Source organism: Lagenorhynchus albirostris, chromosome 1 (genome assembly GCF_949774975.1).
Source record: "Lagenorhynchus albirostris chromosome 1, mLagAlb1.1, whole genome shotgun sequence".
NCBI lineage: Eukaryota > Metazoa > Chordata > Mammalia > Artiodactyla > Delphinidae > Lagenorhynchus > Lagenorhynchus albirostris.
Window position 1 is genome coordinate 143008762 of NC_083095.1, and position 8845 is coordinate 143017606.

The following is an 8845-nucleotide window of genomic DNA, read 5'->3' on the forward strand; positions in this document are numbered from 1 at the left end:
TCCATTTTCTGGTAACAGAATGGGAAAAATGCTTTTGAGAAACATGATTTAAAATACTTCACGATGATGCATTAATACTTCACACGACTGTCAGTGTTGCTCACCGCAATTTGTCTTTCCATGTAGGTTTCTCCAAACAGAGCTGGCAGATTTTTTATCTCCCCAATCCGACCTCAATTCCAATTCTAACCTTTGTCTGATTTCTTGCATGTGGTCTAAACACATGGTCCCACACAAACATGGGAACAAATTGGTTTTTAATCATGTAGAAGAGGGAGAGCAGGGGGTCTTCACTGGGTAGTGAAATGTGGAGAGCCTAACATTCTGGAAGAACAAAACAACCTTTCTAGAGACATTTTTTACCAGAGTCATACTCATTAATATTAAAAGACATTTGCTGCCACTTTAAGAGATGAAGCTTTGTAACATGTCTGTAACTAGTGCAGAACAAATTAATTTATTTCAGGTGGGTTCCTAGCAGCAGCTGGGGGAAGCTTTTGGTTACACCTCCATCCTTCCAGCAGATACACTGGGACTGACTCTTTTCTTCTGTGGGAACTTGAAGGCACGGCAAGGGCTCATAATCCCCAAGGAGAAAGGAGCCAGGTATTCTCCCATCTCTTCCAGCACCCACTGCAGCAAACAACATGGGCTTTAAGCACAAGATGAGGATCTGGTTACTTCTATATTCTTTTGTTACTCGCCAAATATTCTTGGCCCTGCATTTACAAGAATGGATGTACTGGGGGGCAAGGGACGTGGGAGTTAGGCATGGGGTCCATCCACATGTGCTTGCCAGCCCCTGGTGACTAAGAGCACAGAGATGGGCCTGAGCCAGCAGGGGTCAAGAGGCCAGCCAACTCTGGTCAACTGTCCTTCAGTAGGTCATGGGAACCAGCTACTGGGGCTCCCGAAACATTGACAAATGAAAACACAGCAGTCCAGTGGCTAACCCAGTTCTATCAGTCAGATGTCCCCTCTGACTTGTTGGTGCCTGTGCCTTTCAGGTTATCCAATACTTTGAAAGTTACCCCTGCCCATGGGCATGGAAGAAGCTAATAGGTCCCAGTCATCCATGTGCATGAGCTCCTTAACCTTCACACAGTTTCACTCTGTAGAAACTGTTAGTATGCCCCATTTCACAGGTGAGGAAACTGAGGCTCCAATTATGTCATTTGGGATCATTTAGTCAACCAGCTAGAGAGGGAGGATTCTCCTCTGTGAGGCAAGATTCCAGGCTGACTCGCTCATCTTTGTGCTCCCAGATCTGGCACAGAGTAAGTGCTCAGTAAATATCTCCTAGATGAATGAGCAAAAGAGTAAATAGCTGAATGATTGTCCAAGGGCCCACACTATTCTATATCATGGTGATGCCTCCTTGGGGAATAAGGACCCTTCTGATTTCTCATATTTTGCCTCCTCTTCTAGCCCCTGATAATTGAGAATCCAGCTCAGAGCAAAGCAGGCTGGCAGGGGAGCCAAGCTCACATAGCACCTTGCCCTTTGCTAAGAAAGATATATCTCCTTCCCCACCATGGCCTCTATTTAAGCTCTGTTCACCCCTGAGGCTCCAGCAGCTCCAGCAGCCCTGCCACAGGGGTGTGTGGCATCAGCTCTGTCCTCACTGACTGTGCGTCCTTGACCAAGTCTCTGAGTCTCAACTTTCTCATCTGTAAAATGGGACAAATAATATAGCTTACTGTGCAGATTGGATGAGCCCAGATTTCTGTGGGGTTTAGCATGGTGATCCTGTTACAATAACAGAGCAACTGCAGGAAATGTCTTTCAGAATGTTTGTAGGGGGTTCTATGCTAGTCTCTCTACTTTTGAGTATTTGGAAATTTTATAATATTTTTTAAATAAAGGGATCTTTACAGGTACCTCAATGATGCATTAGGACTTGTTTCTAAGGGAAAAGGAGGTGGAAGCCCCACTAGGGCTCCGGCAGGTCTGCAAGGGATGGAGAGGGCAGTGCAGGGAGTGACGCAGAAAAGCCAATATTTCCTCCCCATGTGCAGGAGGTTTATCAAGTTCTCAGCAAACAGAAGATCTGCCTTGAGGTTCCAAGCTGAATCCACTAAACCAACAATGAAAGCCCCATTGTTGGAATCCAGAAAAGCTAAGAGTTTGATAATGAGAATGTCCTCATTCATCTCTTATCCTTCCTGGATTCATGCTTATTCTTCCATTCCCACCAACTTACCCAAGCTATTGCTCTTAGACTTCTCCTCTCAGCAACCTGCAGGGTCTGCTGCCATCACCTTCGTGCAGGCATAACTTTTTCCTTGGCCCTTTCTTTTTGACCCCAAATATTTAACCCATTTCTGGGCTCTGTCCCATCCCTCCTTGCCCCAATGGCTGTCCTCCAAATGCAATTGACAGGGCTCAGAGAAGGGCTCTGGGGTAGTGTTTAGTGCTGTCCATCAAATATTTCCAGTTCTTTTTCTAGGCGATGATAGGATTGGAGTTGGCCATGTGACTTGCCCTGTGACATGGAGTTAGCTATGTGACTTGTTTTGGCCAATAAAATGTGAGTGAAAATGATGTGTGTCACTTCCAGGCAGAAGCTTTAAGAGCCAGTAAACCACTGGCCAAGCTCTTTCCCTCTGCCATGCAGCTGGAAACATTCCAGCTAACAGTTCCTCTGTCAACCTGTGTCCTGGAGTGAGGCTGATTGATGCAGGGCAGAGCCCCCAGACTCCTAACAATGGGCATGAGCATGATTGAGAAATAAATTGTTTTTGTTTTGTGCCTCTGAAATTTGGGGGTTGTTTGTTACCACAGCAGGACCTGTCCCAAACTGACTGATGCAGACTGGGTTTCAAGAGTGGAGAGGCTATTATTAGAAGAAATGCACAGGTCATGGCTAATGGTTGATGACTGGCCTTCCCCTCCAGGATCCTGCGAGACAGAAGCAGAGGTGGAGGGTGGGGAAGCACAGCCTCACAAGGGGGCCTGTTCAACAGTTGTTACCACTCTGGTGGAAAGACTTCAGAGGAGTCAGTGTGGAACACGTGACTGAACATGGCTAGGCTGCAAGACAGGATAGGAGGTGGTCAAAGGATGCTTTGTTTCATCTTACCTCCACAAGCCAATGTCACAGTTCCCTGCCCTTGGGATCCACTCCCCGACTCACAGCAGCACCCACCCACCCCCCACCACCATGCAAGAACTTAGCTAATCCTTTAAGATCCCAGATCATGACTGAAACTAGCATTGACATTTATTGCACTCTGTCCAAGAATCAATCCCTTTCCACTAGTGCCTTCCACCTCTCCTGTGGCAATGAATATATAAAATTTTAAATGCTTTTGGTCTGTGTTTTTATAAACTCACATAGAGAAAGATGCCAAAATTCCAAGTGTACAATTTAGCAAATTATCATCAGGCCAAGACCCCAGTAATTATCACTCAGTTGGTAAGTTCTTACAGGATGCTAAATTGGCACTTCCAACTGAGGCACGGAGGCCCATAGAGGCTGCATTCCTAAGTGGTGAGCACAAAACCAGACACATGAGTCTCAAAACCAGGGCCCACTTGAGAGTTTAGAAGGATTGAGTTGTTGGATATTAGAGAAGATTTGTAAAGAACATCTCTTTGGAGAAGACTGAGCTAAAAGTACGGACACCCCCACCCAAGAGGGGAGGAGTGGAGCTGCTTCCTCCTTCCTTCCATCGAGAGAGGGTCTTCCAAGGGACCACATGGAATGCTTGACATGAGTCCCTTGCCATAAAGGGGAGCCAGTAGACTGACTGCTCAGGAAATCTTGAGGACAAGAGATCAAAGTCTGGTAGGATTGTTTATTAATGATCTATCCTTAGAAAAACTACCTAGACAAAAGACTAGGTTCAGCACAGTGCCTGGCACCCGTAGGATACTCTCTGTCCACCATAGTAGCCATTATTGTAATTATTCTTGCCCTTTGGACTTGAGACTTGGTAAAGGGGTAAATCCCTCCTGGAGAAGGCTTCACTGCTTCATGACTACTTATTGGATAATTCAGGGCTGTGTCTTTGTTCTTGGAGAGCTGCCATCACAAGCACAACAGGGGCACTCTCTGAGATCTGAAGGGAACAGATCTAAATATCTCTACCACCACCCATCTCTGCCTCCAAACATCCTCCCCCGCCACCTTCTTAAGTTCCATCATTCGCCCTCCTTTGGGTATTACTCTAAAAGCTGCTCTTGACCATAGAAGGGACAGCATATTAACCTATGGATTGGTTAGCGCCTTGTATTGCTCTGGGCTATGGATACGTGCCATTTTCTTTTGGGCTGCATGGCATCTCACCTCCTTCCTTTCCAGGGGGTTCCCCACCATGGGAAACTCAGTCAGCAGGGCACATGCAAGGATGTGCTGAGTAAGATTCACCAACCCACCAGAGCCGAGATTCTTAAATTCTCAGGAGTCTTTTGAGCTGGGTGTTAAATGGTTGTTAGATAAAAATTGGTCATGGTGGGAATTTTGACACCATAGAGGTCAGCAGATTGCCACAGATCAGAGCTTTCCTCACCGGAGAGCAGATTGTTAAAAATTTACCAGCCCACCGCTAGGCACATCACCTAGGCTGAGCCAGCTGACCCCATGTGAGGCTTTGAATCTCGGGCAGGTGATCCAAGACAGAATCCACTTCCTGCAGTGGCCTCTGGCCATAGCAGGGGTGTCTACTTGGCGGGGGAGGGTGGCAGTGCCCGGGGACCCCTGGCATGACCTAGGCCAGGTCTTCCTTCTACCTGACTTCCTTTGTTCCTGCCCAACTTCCAAGCCTCCTTCCCCTGCCTTTCCATCAATTCCAAGAGCTTCCCTTTCCTGCTAAGTGAACCAGAGTCAGTTCCTCCCGAGGGGTCTGCCAGATATAGATGGCTAATCACCTGGTACACAGAGGTCCCCGAAGGAGGAAGCAGCTCTCATTTTGATTTCTCAAGGGGAAACGCTGCTTGGGGCAGAGCAGCCTTGGGCCCATTCACCTAGCAAACATTTATGGAGTAACTTCTCTGTGTCAAGCAGCAGATATCTAACAACTAATCATGCCATTAATTCTTCTGTGGATTGTTCCATCATCATGAGTTCATACCAATCTATTGATAACTATTCAAACCCCACAATGGGTAAACTGCTGTGCAAGATACTAAGAGACATACTGACGAAGTTGAACAATCTGCACCACCCTTCCTGAATTTACAGTTTAGTTGGTGACATAGGTATGTGCTCACGTAGCTGAATATCTGTCTGGACACAAGTTCTCACTTGTAAGGAGTTTGGGGAGTTGTAACGTCCAATTTTAGGGATCAGGAAAGGCTTTCTGGACTTGAGAACAGCCATGACCATGGTCTCATGTGTGTGTGTATCAAGAAATGTTATTTCCTTTATCCATTTGTTTTTTTCAAAAGTAAAATAGCTTTTTTATTGGAAAATAACATACATTCATTTCCAGAAAGGGTTCAGCAACATACAGAAAACATACCTATGAAATGAGCCACCTGCAACCCCACCAGCCACAGGTGACCACAGTTAGCACTGCCACGAGCGCTCTTCTGCACAGCTGTGTGATCCTGCTATGCTGCTACACTGCATGCTGTTGTGTAACCAGCTGTTTTCACTCAACAATATGTCATGGATATTTTTCCATGCCAATTATTCCCAATCTACATCACTATTTAAGTTGCTGGAGAGTATTCCATCATATGGCTATACTCTAAATTAATCAAATCCCCATTGATAAACATTTAGTGTTGCAGACAAGAGCACAGACTCAGGAGCCCCACAATCCAAGCTTACATCCTGGCTCTTCCACTACCAGCTGGGTGATCTTGAGTGGGAACCTATCCTCTGACTGCAGGTTCCTCTTCTATAAAATAGGGGTACTAAGAATACCCACTGCAGAGGAATGTTGTGAGTAGATATTTGTCAAACATTTATAACAGTTTCCAGCACGTAGTAAATGCTCAATTAAGGCCAATTGTTGTTGCCATCATAGCAGCGCTGTGGCCATCATCTGAATACATATTCCCCATTACCTACCTAGGATAGAACTTAGAAATGGATGAAATAGTAAACAGATTTAAAATCCTGATAAACATCATCCAATTGCCCTCCAGAAATGTCCCCACCATCGCTGGGCAGGGACCTGGGTTTGGTAGGAGGCAGTGAGAGGGGCAGCCACTGACTCCTGGCCTGGAGCACAGTCACCCTCACGAGTCACCAGCAAACCAGTCAGTGAGGTCTCCCGACTTGCCCAACCTTTTGGGTGGCATTCTGGAATACAAAGCAGGAGGAAAATTAACAGCAAGTCAGGTCAGACTCCCTTTGATTTCTAGAAGGAAAACTAGAGTTGAGGCCATATTCAAAAATATAGGTCAAATCTTGGTTTCTGTGGTTACCAAACACTGTCAACCACCAGTGAGTCCCTCCCTCGGGGGTGATGCCAGGGTTCCGAGGCCTGGCAGCCGGGTCTGGCTCCCCTCGGTCTGCGCCCCGTGCCCCGCCGGGCCCAGGGACCCGCCCGCTCCGCGGCCGCGCTGGCCGGAAGGGTCTGCAGGGAGTGTGGCAAGGGGGCGGGGCCCGGGGCACCGGGCCCTACACTTCTTAGGGTGGGGGGAGCGGCTTGGCGGTGCTGCCGATGGGGCTGGGTGTCCCTCGGATGGCGGCCCTGGCCACCCGCCCACCCGGCTCCCCGCGCCCGCGGCTGCAGGGAGCGCCCTGCCTGGGCACGGGCCGTGCCCGCCCGAAGGAGGGAGGAGGCCGGCCGCCACGGGAACAATGTGGTCGGTGTTTTGCGGACTGTCAGCCTCGTTCCCGGATCCTCCTTTCCACGCCCCTTGGCCAAACCGCCACAGGCCCGGCACGCAGAGGGAAGCGCCCCCTTATTTGGTCTTGGAAAGAAAGGGGAAAGGTTATCCTCAGATGCCTGCGGCGTTGGGTCATCGGCCGGCAGTTTTTGGCCCGCGCCCGGGAGTAGTGCCGACTCCCGCCGGTAGGTGGCGGCGCCGGGCAGCGCCTCGCGGAGATGCCCGAAGTCGTAAACAAACCCGCAGGTTCCGGTACCTCGGTCTCGGGGTCTTCTTTTGTGTGCGCGCCGGGGGCGACGGCGCGGGGGAGGTGGGGGTGACAGGGAGCGGGAGGAGGAGAGGGCGGGCGAGGAAGGAGGAAGAGCGAGAGAAGAAGAAAACAAAGCCTTTTTTTAAATGCGACAGTCAAGCTTTCAGAATCGGAAAATCGGCTTCAGTTTAAGGGTGTGACTTTGCCGTGTGGATTTCATGTGAACGCTTTGCGAGTGCACGAGGGCATGCGGGCTTCAGGTTTACGATTAGCCGGGCGGTGGGAATGCAAATTCCTTTAGGGACGTTAATAAGGTACTAGGTGAGGATTAGTACGAGTTCCTTTCTTTCCTCCCACCCCCACCTCCTCCTTCCCTCCTCCTGCCTCCCTTTGCCAGCCTCTCAGGTGAGCTGGGGAGGTGGAGGGAGCCACCTGCCTTCTCTCGGCCGGAGCAGGACGGAAGCAGAGGTCCCTAAGTACTAAGCACGCGCAGGCCGGCACTTGCTGACCCCCGCTGCTGACCTTCACACCGTACCCGCAAGCTAGGACTGACTCTCGCCATTTTACACGGAGTTCTGAGAGGCTAAGGTCACGCGGACAGCAAGTGGCAAAGCTGGGATTTGAACCCCTGTCCTTCACACTTCAAAGCCAAGGCTGTCCCACAATGAAGGGCACCTTACCTCTCCAGTGCGTCCTCCAAATAAAGCTCTTGTAATACGTATCATTCTCCAAAGTTCTGTAAAAAGAACCAGAACATTAACGTGATTTGAATTTCCTCAGCAGAGCAAAACAAAAGCCACGAGCGTGTGGAGGTGACTCTGGAGAGTGAACCTGCTCCCCCGGGTGGGAAGGAAACCCGAGGTCAGGGGAGCCAGGGGGCAGGAGCTTCGGCTTTAACTGGTTCGGGGGCGCTGTACTTCTTCAGGGAGGCGTCCCGTGAGGTACCTGCTACTCCACAGAGCACTCCAAAGAGGGGCCTGCCAGGCGGGAAGCTGTACTAGCTTTTATTTTCTATTTTAGGCAAGTTGCAGGCAGCGCTTTTGTTTGGCTGAGCGTCCCACACGCTCCCCGCGCCCCTGCCCATTGTTCCATCTGCCTCGTGAGGATGGAGGTGGGGGGCTGCCAATAATTTTCACTTAGAAGACCTGTTTCGGGTTTCTTCATCCGGAAAGAAATTAATTTTCCAAGCCACACAATTATAGGCAACTTTTTAAAGAGTTACTGGCGTGCCAGTTTCATGTTTAGGTTAACCGGTGCCAGTTTTTCTTTTAAAAAAAACAAAGTTTGTGTGAACAAAGTTAAATCCAAGAAATGTGGTTTTTCTCTATCTCTCTCTTTCTCATGAAATAGTAAAAAAAGAAAAAAAAAGTTGCTTCTACCAGTTTTGGGGGGTTTCCAGGTTTCCAAGAATTTACTTAGCTTGCTACATAATATATTTCTGTGGAAAAATTACAGCAAGAATATCTTTCAGATCATTGCTTTCCAGTCATTGTTTTATTGGTTCCCATATTCCATGAGAATCAGCACTGTCTGGGTTTGCCCCGACATTCCAGAGCCCAGGTCCCCATCCCAGGAACCAGAGTCCTTCTCTGGATGAGGAATATGGCAGCCATGGCTGTTGCCTTGTCCTTCCCAGATGTGCTGGCAAACCAGAGTGTGGTGTCCTCTGAGCCCTCACTCTGCTCCTCACTCTGCACTTCATTCTCCCCAACATCTTGATTTGGTTCCATTCTGTTGTCTGGGTTCTGCTCCCTGACTATGCCTTGAGGCAGGTACCCACTGTCATCAAAGGGGCTGCCCTGTTTG

At 49.0% G+C, this 8845-nt stretch overlaps 1 long non-coding RNA gene across 1 annotated transcript; it reads right to left on the reverse strand.

Annotated features, from left to right (window-relative positions):
- Nucleotides 1-6215: 6215 nt before the first annotated feature.
- LOC132532177 (uncharacterized) lies at nucleotides 6216-8030 on the reverse strand. The gene is made up of 4 exons (XR_009544350.1): nucleotides 7985-8030; nucleotides 7720-7775; nucleotides 7046-7059; nucleotides 6216-6256 (listed from the first exon to the last, which is right to left on the reverse strand). It is a non-coding gene; the product is annotated as an uncharacterized LOC132532177 (long non-coding RNA).
- Between the last annotated feature and the right edge of the window lie 815 nt (nucleotides 8031-8845).